This window comes from Podarcis vaucheri (genome assembly GCF_965113315.1).
Source record: "Podarcis vaucheri genome assembly, chromosome: 8".
Lineage (NCBI taxonomy): Eukaryota > Metazoa > Chordata > Lepidosauria > Squamata > Lacertidae > Podarcis > Podarcis vaucheri.
The window spans coordinates 57,738,231-57,755,032 of record NC_138766.1 but is presented as its reverse complement, the minus strand read 5'-3'; the positions used below and the strand labels follow the sequence as shown (position 1 = coordinate 57,755,032).

General features: G+C 46.1%; 1 protein-coding gene and 2 long non-coding RNA genes across 8 annotated transcripts in view; all 3 read right to left on the bottom strand.

Annotated features, from left to right (window-relative positions):
• Positions 1-1,198, bottom strand: part of CHD7 (chromodomain helicase DNA binding protein 7) — a 134,832-nt gene extending 133,634 nt beyond the window's left edge. For 3 of the 6 annotated variants that reach the window (XM_082233713.1, XM_082233719.1, XM_082233718.1), the window contains exon 1: positions 909-1,198. The gene's annotated coding sequence lies outside the window, so the exon portion shown is untranslated. Of the gene's footprint in view, positions 1-9; positions 102-450; positions 539-753; positions 871-908 lie in introns of those variants that run through there. The other 3 variants (XM_082233716.1, XM_082233714.1, XM_082233715.1) reach the window with 3 other exon arrangements.
• A 4,610-nt stretch (positions 1,199-5,808) lies between these two features.
• Positions 5,809-7,986, bottom strand: LOC309538480. The gene is made up of 2 exons (XR_014222212.1): positions 6,046-7,986; positions 5,809-5,953 (listed from the first exon to the last, which is right to left on the bottom strand). It is a non-coding gene; the product is annotated as an uncharacterized lncRNA (long non-coding RNA).
• Positions 7,987-12,872: 4,886 nt separating this feature from the next.
• LOC309538511 lies at positions 12,873-16,431 on the bottom strand. The gene is made up of 2 exons (XR_014222256.1): positions 15,100-16,431; positions 12,873-14,782 (listed from the first exon to the last, which is right to left on the bottom strand). It is a non-coding gene; the product is annotated as an uncharacterized lncRNA (long non-coding RNA).
• Positions 16,432-16,802: the final 371 nt, after the last annotated feature.

Sequence of the window (16,802 nt, the reverse complement as noted above, 5' to 3'; positions counted from 1 at the left end):
TATCATCACCTCCATTTCCTTGGGCTCTCTTCTCTTTCTCTCTCCTCCTCCTCCTCCCATGGCTCCATGTGTCCGCGAGGAGCCCCCGGGTCAAGCTAGCAGGAGGCGGGGAGGGTGGAGGGGAGCGAGGCGGGCGGCCCCCGCACTTTGTTAGCGCTTGTTGTGCTGCCAGGGCCGGGAGCGCTCAGCTTGGCCAGCAGGGCGGGCGGGCGGAGGAGGGGGGAGCCTTCCCGGGGAGCCGCCGCGCTCAGCCCGTCGCCTCATCCCGCTCGCCGCGATCCGGCCCCCGCCGCCCCTCCTCCTCCCGCGGAGACTTTCGCCCAACTTTTTCTCTCCTTTTAATCGCCCTCCAAAACTTGCGCTCGAGGAAAGGGAGGTGGGGGAGGGGAGGGAGAGGAGAGAGGTCAGGCTGAGAAGAGCCGCCTGGCTCGCTCGGGCTCCCGCTCTCACCGGCGTGTGGGTTCGTCGCTTCTTCTTCTTCTTCTCCTTCCTCCTCTTTCTTTTCTTTCTTTCCTTCCTTCCTCTCTCCCACCCCCACCCCCCGCTTTACATCCTGGGAAGCTCCTCGGCCGAGGGATGCACATGGACCAGAGAACCAGGCGAGGCTCGCCGACACACCGCGCGCCCCTCCGCTCCCCCCGCCCTCCGCCGGACCGGCTGTGGGCCGCGGACAGCCGCGCTCTCTCTCGCCCGGCGCGCCGGCGCTGCCCTCTAGGCTGCCTCCGAGGCGGCTCTGAGGCGCGGGTCACTCACCGGGGTCAGGGCTGGCGCGGCGGAGGCGTCCTCGGGAGCGGACGGGGGGGGGGCGAGAGAGCCGGAGAGCGAGCGAGCGAGCGCCTCTCCCTCACAAACAAACAAACACGAAGAGAGAGAGAGAGAGAGAGAGACCCACACACGCGCACACGCACCGGGAGTTGGTTTCGGCCGGGCGGTCAAAGCGAGGCGGGCGGAGATCCCTGACCAGGGCCGGCGAGAAGGGCGGGCAGGGGGGTCAGCGAGGGTCTCCGGGTCTCCACCGGGTCCCGGGTCCGCTTCGCTCCTTTGTGTAATTTCACTCGATTCAAGTTTAATCCGATAGTTCCCGAGCGCGTCCGCAAAAGCCGAGCGACACACCAGCCAGCCGAGCGGCTGCCGTTGCTGCTACCGCCCCCTGCCTGTCCGCTCGCCCGCCCCCGTCGCTCGCTCGCTCCCTCCGCCCGCCACGAGGCGCGTTCCCGACGCCACTTGCCCTCTCTCCCTCCCTCCTTGCCTGCCTCCCGTGGACGAGCGAGCGGGGCGGGGGGGGGGGAGAGAGGGAAGGAGGGAGAGTGCGCGCGCCCGCAAACCCCGCCCCACAAGGTTACACGTCATCAGCCACCGGCATAATTTATGCAAGAATCCAGCCTTCCTAAAAGGGCAGCGGGGGGAGGGGGTCAGGTCACTAACTCCCTCCTCCGCTTTCTTTCCTTCCTTCCTCCTCTCCTCCCCCCCCCCTCGGCCTCCGCTCTCCACGAGGACACTCTCCTCCTCCCCCCCCGCCCTCAGGAAAGAAGGAAGGAAAGGGAGATGGACGGTTGGGGGAGGGGGGCGTCAAGCGCTGACAGGGCGCCGGGTACACAAGGGCTCAGACAAGTCGACACCCACTTCTTCGCCCGCCGCCCTCAAGCGACGGGAGGGGAAGGGGGCGGGGCGGAGAGGAGGACGGCGTCCAAGACCCAGATATCGACATGGAGATAGCGAGGTGGCGCCCTGCCTCGCCCGCGGGCGAATGGCCGGCCGGAGAGGGGCGGCGTTCCCAGGACGGAGCCGCCGCTCGCTCGGGGCCTCACGCAGCTTAACCTGGCCGCACAGAACACGCCGCCGCCGCCGCTTCAGGCGGAGTGGAGCAACTCCCGCCGGGGCTGTGGAAAAGTTCGGCGGCGCCCGGGAGGAAAAGAAGGGACCCTCCTTCCGCAGAGTTATTATGGGAGAAGGAAGGGGGCGCCGAGGGTGGGAAAAGCACCTGCGACGGAAAGACTCTCCAAAGGACTTCGCCGCCGCCTCGTTTCTAGGGGAGAATCCTGCCCGCCCCGGTGTGTTCAGTCGTGCTTCCAACATGCCGCTGCCAATCTCTCCTTAAACGTGTGATCTTCTAGAACCGCGTCCGCCTGAAGGGCACAGTGTTAGTTGTGCACGCGATGAAACAACCGCCATGTGTCCTGTGCTGGAATTGTCCGAGAACCACGGCCCGCCTCCTGCCTGCATCATGGGATGTCCCGTGTCTCTCCCCCCACCCCCCACCCCAAAATTAGCAATTTATGGCCATATATAAAGACAGGATCTTCCGTGTGTAGTGGGGGTGGGCGGCGATACTTCGTCCTTACTGTAAAATGATAAAGCGTGGAATAATTTCTAAATTCAAGGAGCCCATGAACGACCATTTTTAAAAAAATAAGTAGAGCCATTCTCCACAGAAAATACCACTTCTTTTCGATAAACTTGTGAAGGTGGGGACGAACTCTGCTTGCTTCTCTGAATCCAAGTCTGTGTTCCGGGGAACAGAAAGAATTAATGTTATTTAAGAGTCCAATTAGGAGATCAGGCCTGTCCCTTTGAAAGGTCCAAAACAGGGCTTTTAAGTGTAGGGATAACACATCCAGGTTAATATTTGACAAAACTATCTGCTAATGTAGTTTAAGTGTTCATGTGAATAGGCCATAAGCGTGCTGGCCATTTGCTTATCCTCAGGTTTCATGTTTCTGAAGTCCCATCACACATGAATGCCATTGCATCTCCCAGCAGCTCCCCAATGAAGTTTTAATTTCTGACTCAAGACTGTGTTCTTGTACTTTATATATACACATATGGTAGACATATCTAGCAGGTGCAAGTCTGAAACATCTGCATGCCACACAATTATTAAAGGCACCAGAGCACTCACGGGATAAGTAGATACCCAACTTAGTTTAGTGGCTCAAGCACTGCTATAATTTGATGCATGGTTAGACTAGATTTCATTGTAAGTCTTTGGAGGTTAAAGTTCACGATTTTAGGTGTTACATGGACTTCATATACGCACAAGATCATAAGTGTACGTTACATGTCAATTAGCCCAGAATACTATTCCCTTGTTCCATATGTGCGCCATTTAGAATTCTTTCATAATTCAGCTTTGGAAGGGGGTTGGGTGAGTCCACCCATTAATTACAGTGGTGCCTCGCAAGACGAAATCAATTCATTCTGCGAGTTTTTTCGTTTTGCGAATTTTTCATCTTGCGAAGCACGGTCAAGTCGCAACTGCACCTCTTCAAGCGGTTTTAAGAAAAAGGAAACAAACTTGCAAGACGTTTTTGTCTTGCGAAGCAAGCCCATAGGGAAATTCGCCTTGCGAAGCAACTCAAAAAACGAAAAACTCTTTTGTCTTGCGAGTTTTTCGTCTTCCGAGGCATTCGTCTTGCGAGGTACCACTGTACATATATTGTGAGTTCAACACCTGTTGTGAGTAAAGTGTTTTAAACAACTCATTTATGTGTTAAGCAATTCTGAATATACATCTTGAAACATCTCTAGCCTGCATCAAGATAGCTCACCATTATACTAGCTGCTACTTTCAGTATGAGTTTATAATCTGTTAAATCAGTTAATTTTCTTTGAATTTCAAAATCCAGACCACAAATTTTGTATCTTGAAACATTGTTAGCTGAAATTGAAGAAGCTAAGAGGTGGGAAAAGTACAGTGTAGCACTTAACATTTTTACGCTTAGTTTTAGATTCTGCTATATGTTATATTCACACAGAGGCATTACTTTTTCTAAACTGGAAAACAGCATATATGTAGAAACAAACACTTGATTAAGCAGTTAAGAATGTGCTCAATGCTTATTGAAGGAGAGAGGGGAGGTATATAACAAGCCCTTGGGTAATATGGAAGCCTCTAGTATTAAAATCCATCACATCAAAATGGAGACTTTGGAACTGTAGTGGGCAGAAGATTCTGTTCTAGGAATGCCAAATATTAACCCATAAATCATTGCTGAGCTTTCAAAAGATCCCAGGCAGAGACAGGATGTTACAGCCCCCAACCCCTCAATCCATTCTTCCATTCATCACTTCGCCTACTCTCTTCTAGTATTGACTGTAGCAATCAGAACTTTGGTTTTGCCCCACAGTGTGCAAAGGAGGAAGTGAGCAAAGGATGACTGAGCAGTAGGAGGGGAGGCAAAGCAGATGCATGTAACTTTCTATGGGTAATCTGCAGATTATGTTAGGCAACTATTTCCTGTTAATATTGAGTCCAGGATGGATGCTAGTAGCTGAAATGATTAGCTGTATGGACAGCTAGAGAAACAGACCGTTTTGGCAGTTGTTCTCAGGTTCATATAATAGAATCTAGAAGAGAAATTGGTTTTGTTTTTTCTCTTAAAGTATTCTAGGTACACTTGATTAGTGTGTTCATATAATTTAACACGACTTCCCAAAATATTCTACTATGCCTGCTTGTAAGAGGTGCATAATAAATTCAACTAGTCTCTCATTCTACTGAATAGCTCAGTCCAGAGCACGAGACTCTTCATCTTGGGGTTGTGGGTTTGAGCCCTATGTTGGGCAAAATAATCCTGCACTGCATGAGGTTGAACTAGATGACCCTCATAGTTCCTTCCAACTCTACAATTCTATGATTCTCTGCTCACTCCAGAGTCACAAGGATAGAGAGGATGAGAGAACCTATGTTGCTTTGGGTTCAAGAAAAGGCAGACTAAAAATATAATAATGACAAAGGTCTCAAAGTTTTGAGAAAACTACTGTGGGTATACTTCACGAACACTATTTAAGAGTCCACACTAGGCCTCACAATATATGCTACCCTATATAATGGGAATATGGAACAAATTTGTGTCCCATATTATTCCCATCACCCATTTGATCCCAAGGGGAATACCAAAAGATCACTTAACATAGATTAACTACGATTTTCCATTAAAAACAACAATATAAGTTATTTTTAAAAATTAGTTAACGCTGTTGTTAAATAAAAAGGTAAACTACTGATTTTAAATCAATTTTATTTATTACTAATATTACAAACATGGAGAAAGGGAACTAATCTATATTTATATAAAATTCAGTATTTTAAAGTCACAGCTGCAAATTGTGGTGGTTCATAATATAGTCTTACAATGCAATCCTATACATGCCTACTCAGAAGCCCCACAATGTGACTCACTCCCAGGTAAAAGTGTATAGGACTGCATTTGCAGCAAGCAGTGTCAAAACAATGTTTGAATTACTGCTTTTAACAAAGTATACACAAAAAGTATTTTTTTCAGGATAAGCTACATACCAACACAGAGTTAAGCACACCTAAGCCTATTGATTTCAGTGGTCATTAGAAACTTAATGCCGGATGCATATATAAGTAACATGTTACGTGCAGTGAGGTGCATGAATGCATACTCACCTTTATTGCTACTGATGGCCTTTTCACAGTAGCAGTATGAACTGGTTCCTCAAGTTATTTCTCCTGAAAGTGAGTTGACTGTGGTTTCACCAAGCATGGGTGTTCCCCATTCACTGACAGTACACTTTCAAGCTACAAAGCCTGCCACCCACTGCCCAGACAGGTACTGCTTCCAAGGCCCATGCCCCAGCTCTACGACTGCTGCATTCCAGTCTTCTTTCTTTCAAATGCACCATTTTCAAATGGTTCTCCCCAGACTACATTTTCATCACCCAGTCCTACTCATAATTCTATGGCAATAATTTAGGTCCCTGTCACTGCATATGAATCATGCATGTAAGTGCACACACAAAAACATTCATACAAGGTCATGCACAGAAAAAAAACAGCACTTACATTTCAGTGTATAATTGTATATTGCTTAGAATAAGTATCATAAATACACATTGATCACCACTTCTCTTTTAGTGGAGCCTTTATTGTGGCCAAGGTTTTGCTTGTAAGGCCTTCTTGGTGTTTAGGTTGATTATTTTCATGCTGGCAAAAAGGAATAATGGTGAAGTGATAATAGGAAGATAAAATATACCAGGAAAGCATACATACCAGTCCAGAAAAAAGACATTCCCCACCTGAAGACTGAATGGTGAAGCAAGAACACGTCTTATTTCAGTGACATTCAAAGATTTCATATTAGCCAGATCCTTAGTGAAACATTCTCCAAGTATACAGAAGCGTCTTTGGAGTAGATGCATCAAGCTGTTCCAGTATTTGAGCTGCTGATGTGGACATCAGACAGCTGATGGAACACAACTTCACTATGAGGGAGCAGACACATGTGCTGCTAAGCTGGATTCATGCCAGGTGTGAAAACAGTGTCAGCTTTTCAAAAATTGTACATGCGATCACTGCCTCCTCTGTGTCTGTACACATCAACAAACTACAATTTGGATTTAAACGAGGAAACAAAGTTTGTCAATCATACTGCAATTAATTGGTTCATGGCAGATTCAAGAACATAGATAATGTCTACAGGATCCTACTCTTGGAAGAAAGATTCCTCCTCCTAATACATAGAAGCTGATCTGTCTATTCACTAAGTGACAAGTAATTCAACATGGCATCTATGTACTGTCATGGTTTTCACATATTACATGACATGTCAATGATGTATTTGTAGCTTCTAGGAAGGCAACAGAATGCAAAGAGTTGTTCAAGCAAAATACAGGTTGAACCCAGTCAAATACAAAGCAAATATATTCCACAGTGTTGTCAAATCAATCCTTCAGCGAAACAAGCCAAGAAATCCATGTGCAAAATCAAGTCTTCAAAATGTTCACAGCTTTAAACAGTTTGAAATTTAATGCATAAAAGTTTACACAATAAAACATGTTAGTATTCAAGATATCACAAGACTCTTTGTTGGTTTTGCTGCAGCAGACATGGCTATCCCTCTGGAAACTCTTATATATTTACTATTTTACTGAGCAGGGGCTCCCTTTTATTAACATACATACATCTATATATGTGTATATCTGAAGATACATGGTACACAGATTGAAATGCTAAGCCCAGTTCTATTCCATCGCCCTTAGACTGGACTTCCGTTGGAAGGAAGTTCTTCTAAGTGTTTATAACAAATATATTTACCGTATTTTCCCATGTATAAGACTAGGTTTTTTTAACAAAAAAAATAGGTTTAAAATTGGGGCTTGTCTTATACACAGGTAGTGCTGAAGGGTGTTTTCTTAATTTGGAGTCCCCCAAAATAAGGGGTGTCTTATACACAGAAAAATATGGTATATACATAACTGAGAGCCTTTGCCATGGCAAGAAACAAGTACAAAAGTACATAGCTTTTGCTATCATTCATCATAAAAATCACAACTATTATTTTAATGTAAAATTATAAAAGACTTGCCCACACTAATTTGAAACAATCATTATGCATTAATAATGGCAGCAAAGAAGTAACTGAATGCAAAACAAAATAGGAGGCTAATTCTTATTAGGATACTTTATTTTAGCCAGCAATCTCTGCTTCTATAGAGAATTAATTCTGTGACATGCAGAATGGTTACACTGACTAGAAACTATTCCTGAGGCGATTCAGCAAGAAAAAAAATCCAATAAGAAGTTAAGATTCTGTTCCCAGGATTGTCCCAGAGAACATTATGGAGAAAAATTATTCTCACATTATTTCCAATGGTATACGCTTGCACTAGCACTTCAAAAAGCTACTAAATGAACAGAAAGTTATGTCAGAAAAAGCCCAGGGAACCTACAATTTGATTTTTTAAGAATAATTTTAGAATAATTGCTTTAAATTGAGTCGTTATCTTCCTCTCTTGCATATTTTTGTCAGATTTTTAACAAACGAAAAAGAAAATCTTATACCAGCAAAAATGACTATGAGGTACTAACCTAAAGGGATAAGGGACTATGGCACTGTGGCAAGGATGGGACCAAGTGAAAGGGAGAGAACCTGAAAAGGCATCATGCTCCAGTGCAGGATGTTTCCAGGTGGATTAGTTAACTTGTGCTGTGTGCGTGTGTGATATATATATATATATATATATGCTTTCGTAGATTTTCACGGGTACAGGAATGCAGGTTTTGGTGTCTTCGGGTGTCTTCCCGTGTAAGAGTCGGGGTGTCTGTGCGACGTTTCGACGAGGTCTCACTCGTCATCTTCAGGCTGGTGCTTTCGGCTTCTTGTTACTGGAACAAGAACAAGTAACAAGAAGCCGAAAGCACCAGCCTGAAGATGACGAGTGAGACCTCGTCGAAACGTCGCACAGACACCCCGACTCTTACACGGGAAGACACCCGAAGACACCAATATATATATATATATATATATATTAGTGTGTGTCTCAGGAAGTGTAAACTTGAGTAAAAGAAGAAGTTAGCTGGAACTGGATTGAGGTCTAGGGTAGTGTTGTGACAAGCAAACTTCCTGAAATGAGAAGATGTGACCAAGTTCAAAAGATCCAAAGTGAATCACTCAAACACATTGCAAAATCTGCTGCAAGAAATGCTTTTGCAACTGCTCAAAATAATCTTGTGCATGAGATTTGCAAAGTCTGCCTGCATATATACAGTACAAATATGAAACTATGCCAAAAACAATTCCTTAAAAAAATACAGTAATCATTTAGAATATATGAAGTAGGTCAAAGCACAGGGAAAGAAGAGGACAAAGTTATAATAAGTTAGCTAAATAAAATTGCCTATTCTTGAAAAACAGGTTCTCATCGGGAAGAGTTTCGGGAAAACATTAGTAAGGACTGTTGATGACAGATAATAAAATATGTGCTTAATGGCATACTGGTAAGAAGAGGAAAAGGGTTTCATAACCTGCAAGAGAGAAGAAAAGAAAAATGTGTAAGAACAAGCTGGATCCTGCTCCATTATGTCTGAAACACATCCTCGTCAGCCTAAACCCTTTGGTCCAGACTGTAAGAACACCATCCTCCCCACTTCCACATTAGGGCGCCAAGCCCATTTTCCTCTGGTTAGTAACCTCTTCCTTTCCTTACTTCACAAACACCTCTTAACTTCCGCTCTCCAAGGTGCCCCTCCCCAACCCACAATGATCTTCCCACCAAGCTGCACTCATCCCCCCCCCCAGTTTGTGGTGCGCTCCTAGATCCCCACACCCCCTTTCCGGAATTTTGCTTCCTTCCCAACTCTTCTTTAGAAGCCACCGATCATATCCAGGGCTGGAGACTGAACAGCCTTGTTTGGGGGGGGGGGGGAATCTTGCGCGCCCCGTTTCCACTCCTCCCTCCCTCGCACACACCTATCTCCGAGTCCTCCTTCCTACTCCCGGGATTCCATTTCCTCCGCCCCTTGTTCCACTCCGTTTCTTACGTCACAGTCTCAGGGTTTTCCTTTTCCCTGACGGCACTTTCGCCCGCCGCGCCGATTGGCTGTGAACCGGAGCCAATGGGAAAAGACACTCCCCCCCCCTCAGAGAAATATATTCTCTGAGCTGGGTTGGCGAGGCGCGGGCAGGTTCCCCCGTCCCAAGGGAAGGGGGGGGGTCAGTTCGAGAAGTGGGCGGGGAAAAGAGAGAGAGAGAGCGGGGGGAGGGGAAATCTCAAGCACCAGGTGGCTCCGGGCTAATCCCGTAAATTCGCGAAGAGGTCCTCCTGCCGATTTAAAAGGGCAGGCGCAAGAGCGGCTTGCAGGGGAGAAGAGGCAGCGAGTGTTCCCTGACAGTGGCGTAGCGTGGGGGGTGCAGGGGGGGGCTGGCCGCACCGGGCGCAACATCTGGGGGGTAGGGCTAGGGGGTGCAAATCCGCGGGTTAGGGGGCGCAAATCCACGGGTTAGGGGGCGCAAATTACTTGCCTTGCCCCGGGTGCTGTCAACCCACGCTACGCCACTGTTCCCTGAGGCCGGAAAAGGCGAAGTCGCCTTATTTCAGAGCATCCCTCCGCCACACACACACACTTCCCAGCCACCCCACAGAGCAACCCTCCTCCTCTTCTCCACGCGCGAACGAGACCGTCGTCCGCCCCGCCCCCCATGCCTCACAGCAGCAGAGTTTCCCCGCGCAACAGTATCCCACGCAGGAAGCAGAAAATGCCGCCTCAGCCAGGGAGTCGCTCCCCCCCCCCGCCCTCCACACACAACAAAAGCCGCCGTCCTCCACAACCCTTCCGGGCGACCCGGGCAGGAAACCTCACGAGGAAACGGAGACCCCACCCACGCGCTGCAAGGCCGCCCTCCGCCTGCCTCCTTCTCCTCCTCCCCGGAGCGGGACGGTGGAGAGTCCCTCGCGCCTCGCCGGCGGTTCCCTCAGCAGTGCGCCCACAGGAAATGGGAGAAGCCGCCGCCGCCGCTGCCGCGCTGGCTGGAAGCCCTTCCGCGCTTCCCGCAGGAGACGCCGCCGAGCTGCTCACAAAAGAGCGCCCGCTTCGGTACCTCGCGCGCCTGCGGGCCATTTTCGGCCGCGAACCTGAAGCACGTTTGTATTCAGAAAGCAACTCCGCCGGGCTCAGGACAGCGGCAGAGTCTTGACTCTGCAAAGGCTTCGCTTTCTCTGCAGCTTTGAGAAATGGCTCGTGTCCCCCCCCCCCTCTTCCCGCTTTGCAAAGGAGGAAAGAGGGTGCCCAGGCAGAAACGTTTATCTAAACTAGCAACGTGGGCAGAAGTGTGATTTAGGAAACACAAAAAAACCTGGCATTGGCCAGATCTATGCACAGTTTAATCTCGCGCAATCTTTTCTCCTTCTCTCGAGTAAGTTGCTCTGGAAGCACCAGGCCCCAAAAGCAGGCGGGGGGGGCGGGGCGGGGACTAAACAGAAGATGTTGCTGGACTCCCAAGTCCCATCACCCGGAGTCACAAGGCCGAGAGGCACGAATGATGGGAGTTGGAGTCCATCACCGTCTGGGATACCACAAAGGAAAGGTAATGCAGACCCTCCAAGTGTCTCTATTTTCCAGGGATGTTCCTGATTTAGAGAAGCTGTCCGGCTTTCTGATATGATCTCAGAAATGTCCTACTTTTCCTTAGGATGTCACTATTTTCATTGGAGAAATGTTGGAGGGTATGGCATTATCCAACTGTCAAGCCGTCTGAAGGCAATCCTGTATAGGGAAGGTTTTTAAAACGTTTTATTATGTTTTTATATATGTTCAAAGCTGCCCAGAGTGGCTGGGGCAACCCAGTATGAGGTATAAATAGTAAAATTATCATTATGGAATGGGACATCCCTTTTCTCATCAGAGAAATGTTTGAGGGTATGGTAATGGGACGCGGGTGGCGCTGTGGGTAAAACCTCAGCGCCTAGGACTTGCCGATAGCATGGTCGGCGGTTCGAATCCCCGCAGCGGGGTGCGCTCCCGTCGTTCGGTCCCGGCGCCTGCCAATCTAGCAGTTCGAAAGCACCTCTGGGTGCAAGTAGATAAATAGGGACCGCTAAACGGCGTTCCGTGTGCTGTGCTGGCTCGCCAGATGCAGCTTGTCACACTGGCCACGTGACTCGGAAGTGTCTGCCTATAGAGTGAGATGAGCGCACAACCCTAGAGTCTTGCAAGACTGGCCCGTACGGGCAGGGTACCTTTACCTTTACCTAATGTTTCTTGACCCTTTGCATTGAATAAAAGTAGGGGGGAAATGAGAAGTCACTGTGAAATTAGATTACAGTATTCTGCATTAAATTAAGAGACTGCAAAGATTAGGGATACTGTACATGTGGAATATTATTGATGGGCAATTGTCTGGTTTATGCTGCACATTAAAGGTAAAGGTACCCCTGCCCAAACGGGCCAGTCTTGACAGACTCTGGGGTTTGTGCGCCCATCTCACATTTATTGGCCGGGGGCCAGCGCTGTCCGGAGACACTTCCGGGTCACGTGGCCAGCGTGACAACGCTGCTCTGGCGAGCCAGAGCCGCACACGGAACGCCGTTTACCTTCCCGCTGGTAAGCGGTACCTATTTATCTACTTGCCCCCGGGGGTGCTTTCGAACTGCTAGGTTGGCAGGCGCTGGGACCGAGCAGCGGGAGCGCACCCCGCCGCGGGGATTCGAACCGCCGACCTTTCGATCGGCAAGCCCTAGGCGCTGAGGCTTTAGCCCACAGCGCCACCCGCGTCCCATGCTGCACATTAAATATGACTTAATAAAAAATAATTAACTCAGATCTAGACTGAGTCTTTTGTACTTAAAGATGGAAGAACAGGTGGGAGGGTACAAAATGTAATGTCAGCAGCACCCATGGCAGCTGTTGCTGTTAACTGCAGGTTGTGTGTGAGTGGTACTGTCTACAGGAAGGAAATAAATATTCAGATAGCTTAGCTGGTTAGACCGTGGTGATGATAATGTCAAGGTTTCAGGTTCAATCCCTGTATGGGACAGCTGCATATTCCTGCATATATGATCCTCAGGGTCCCTTCCAACTCTACAATTCTATGATTCTATGAACAAAAGAGCCCACTGGATCAGGCCAATGACCCATCTAGTCCAGCATCCTACCAGATGTCTGTGGAAAATATGCAAGTATTCGAAACTAAATACTATCACAGCATCGATTTGTACAACAGCATTATTATACTGGCAGTTTTAATTTCAGTTTCTTTCCTAATTACCCTTATCATGGAATTTGCTGTTGTCCCGTGCCCTGGGTTACCTAGCACTTCACACTAGTGTTCTGTGGCCTGTTCTGATTTATGGCCTTTAAATGGCTTGGGCCTAACACATCTTTTCTCACAACTGAAGCCCAAACAAAGGCATTTGCACTGTTAGTTCAATAGTTATAAAAATCCATGTGCACTGAAGGTCACCAAAGCCAGAGCTTAAGGTTCTCTCTGCAGTTCTCCTAAAACAAAAGTATTGGTTGGGAGGTACCTTATTTTGAAACTAAATTGTACCAAATAGCTCCTACTATTGATGTCCCTCCACAGTTCTCACATGTGATGGTGTCAGGCACACAAGTAATTATCACTGGCTGCATAAAGAATCCTTTATTTCAGAGGCACAATGCAGATGAAGAGCTCACTAAGTGTGAGCAAGGAGCAGAATTTCAAAAAGAAGGAACGTAGACATGTAAGTAGTAATGGGCAACCATCCTTTGACTCAGTTTAGAACTGCACTGGGTAAACCAAGCTATTACAAAAATCAAGAAAGAACTTCCTCTTATTCACCGCACCCAGTTCAGAAATTATAACCTGCAAATGCCTGGATTCTGCTCACTTAGGTGGCTGGCAGCTGCCTCAACATAAGGCCTTCTTTACTTCCTGGTTTGCTAGCAGCAGTTGCCCATCTGTTAATAACATTACAAGACCCAAACTTGATGGGATCTGGACTCAACTTGTAGTGTGGCAAGAAACTTTGAATAGAGGTGTATGTATTCTGTACTCTCCTCAGCCCATGTTATTCTTCATCCCTACAGTGGTATCTCTGGATACGAACGGGATCCATTCCAGATCCCCGTTCGCATCCTGAAGCGAACGCAACCCACGTCATTTTGACCATCTGCGTGAGCAGCGAAACCCAGAAGTAATGTGTTCTGTTACTTCTGGGTCGCCACGGTGCGCAACCCAAAAGCGCTCAACCTGAAGCATATTTAACCCGAGGTATGACTATAGTTCTAAACATATTTCAGGAATGTTAAAGCATTTGCTTTATGAGGCTGTGGATAAGTTGAGAAAAAGGTATGTGAGTAGCTTCCTAATATTGCAGCTGTCTACCAAAGTTTACAAGGCCAGTCATGCCAAACAGAACATTTGAAATGTTTTAGTGCTTAAAAAAAAATCAAGACACATTTATGATTATTTTTTAAAAAATCTAATGTAAAACTTCATTAGTCTTTTCACCTATGTAAGGAAGGGCTGAGGTCCTTGAATGTTGTATACAAGGGCACATTTAGTTTCTAAAGTGAGCGTTCTTATCTATAAGAAAAGGTGATTTATTTAATTACACACCCCTTGACAGAACTACAGCCCTACTTAGTGGGTCAGTTTCACCCTCTCTAGTCAGCACTGTCTACAGTGAGGTTTCCGTAGCAACAGTCTTTTAACTCAAGCCAATTCTACAGTAGGAAAAACTTTTCAGCTGCTAAAGCAAGCAGGGAATAAGCCTCTGGCTCAGATCCTCCTTTACTGTAGCCTGAGTAGGGTAATATACTGTAATTGGTTTTCCACATTTGCCAAGAGTCTGTTTCCTCTTATCATCCACAATATTTAACACAGGGCTTGTAATAGGTCCAAAAATAATAAAATCAGTCCCAAGAATAGAAGTGATAGATCCATAACATGCTGCTTTTTGTCATGGTCTTGGCTTTGTTAGAGTCTGTTAGTAGTTTTTATTACCAAATGATGTGGTTTCTTTCATGCGCAGCAAACCTAGTAAAGACATTTCATCAGCTACTTACATAGTACCGACATGGATTATTTACAGACTGAGACTTCAGTGGCACAATAAAACAAAATTAGTATGGTATACTATTAACAAAGTTACGATGTAGTTAGAAAAGAAACTCTGCACCTCGACCAGTGAAAAAGGAGCAGTACAAGAACATATGTATATAAGCCTCCTCTTGGAAGAAATCACCAATATGTGGAGTTAAGTATATTTTTGTGTATGTAAGAATAGTTATATAATTCTTTTTGCTGCAAAAAACATACTTCCCCTATATTTGTAGTACGGTTTTAATATTTTGTAGTTTTAAAACTGCATAGCTTGTCTCATATTGAGGCAGATAGGAGATAAAGGTATTTTAACAAGTACAGATGACAAAATATGTAACTACAAATGCTTATACTGCAACTCTAAACCTGCTTACGTGGGAGTAAGCCTGACTGAAATTAGTGGAACTTATTGAGTAGACATGCACTAGATTCTGCTGTTACAGTGGTGCCTCGCAAGACGAAAAGAATCCGTTCTGTGATTCTCTTCGTCTAGCGGTTTTTTCCGTCTTGCAAAGCAAGCCCATTGACGGATTAGCGCTATTAGCGGCTTTTAGCGGCTTATCTGCTGATTGGATCAGCTGATAAGCGGCTTAGAAAAAGGGGGGGAACCAGCAGGAACTCACAAGACATTGTCGTCTTGCGAAGCAAGCCCATAGGAGATTCGTTTTGCGAAGCACCTCCAAAACGGAAAACTCTTTCGTCTAGCGAGTTTTCCGTCTTGTGAGGCATTCGTCTTGCGGGGCACCACTGTATTTAGAAAGAGTACATTACATTGAACTCTAAAGTTAGTCTAAAGGCAGGGACTGGGAACTTATGGCCCTCCATGTTGTTGGATTCTAATTCCATCAGCCAGTCAGCATGACAAATGGTCAAGGATGATGGGAGTTGTAGTCAAACAACAGTGGAAGGCCACAGATTCTCCAACCCTGTCATAAAATGCATACAAACTGTATGTAAATGGAAATTTTGGAATACACTTACACCTAAGAAAAATGTATCTCACTGTTGGGGTCTCTTCCTACAAAGCTTCAGCCAGAGTTTTCTAGTGGCCATCTGATCTGCTGTGCCCACTTTTATGCAAATATAAACTGCTTTTTAAAGTTCCATTCAGTAATATGGAGCAGATTGACTTGGTGCTTGTAATCACTATCCTACTGTGGCAATGGCCAACTATGTGTACGACAGATCTCAAATGTACTGTCATATCCAAGTTCTTTCATCAACCATATTTTCAGCACCTACAAAGTTTCATAATGCTAAAGCAACACCTCTAATATATCTGATGTATTGATTTGACAGGAGAATTAACAATACCTGTTGAGAAACAATAGTTTGAAGTACAAAAGTCTATTAGGTGCTTAGTACCAAATCTGCAATAGGTAGGCTATGAACCAGCTCAAGCAAGGTAGAATATGTACCGTATTTTTCTGTGTATAAGAAAATGTTTCTTCCGAAGTTTTTTCATCAAAAATTTGGAGTCATCTTATACACTGGAACATTTTCTCTGAATTTGGCATGTTCATTATCCCACACACTTCATTCAATTCAGTGAAAGGGTGGTGGGGAGTTATAGCCATTTTTTAAATTTCCTCATGAGCAAATGGAAGATGCAGAAAGGTAGCCTCTGAAGTGCTCTGGAGTGAATGAAGCTGCTTTCTAAAGCAACAAATCAGGGTCTAAACAGTCTCTTGTGGTTGATGTAAGTGTAAGAGAGGGTTGTGGCTATCCAACACAAGACACTTTTCAATGAAACCAATTATCTGGGCACAGGCCTGGTTTTGGCACTGAAACAGACCTGGTCATCCCAGTGAATAAACTGTCAGGAGAGGTCCAGGCTTTTAAGTTAGGTTTGCTTACATCAAACTAGCCTTTAATGAACTGCACCAGCTGCTTTTCTCTTCTAGCCACAATTTGAAGTGGTAGAACTAAACTTAAAAAATACCAGAGAGAGGCCTCTTCCATAGAAGCCTACCCATGTTTTGAAAATTTCTAATGACGGTCTTCCAAGTAGCTTCTTTTCTTTAAGTGTGTTATGTAACAAAGAGGGTTTTTTCAACATTGGTGCCTGTTATGGAATATGCTAGTTTAAAAGGTAACCTAGTACAGTGGTGCCCCGCAAGACGAATGCCTCGCAAGACGGAAAACTCGCTAGACGAAAGAGTTTTCCGTTTTGGAGGTGCTTCACAAAACAAATTTCCTATGGGCTTGCTTCGCAAGACGACAATGTCTTGCGAATTCCTGCTGGTTTTTCCCCTTCCCCCCTTTTTCTAAGCCGCTAAGCCGCTTATCAGCTGATCCGATCAGCAGATAAGCCGCTAATAGCGCTAATCCGTCAATGGGCTTGCTTCGCAAGATGAAAAAACCGCTAGACGAAGAGAATCACAGAACGGATTCTTTTCGTCTTGCGAGGCACCACTGTACCTATTTTTCTTGGCACCAGGTGAAAACATTTCTATTTTTCCAGGCATT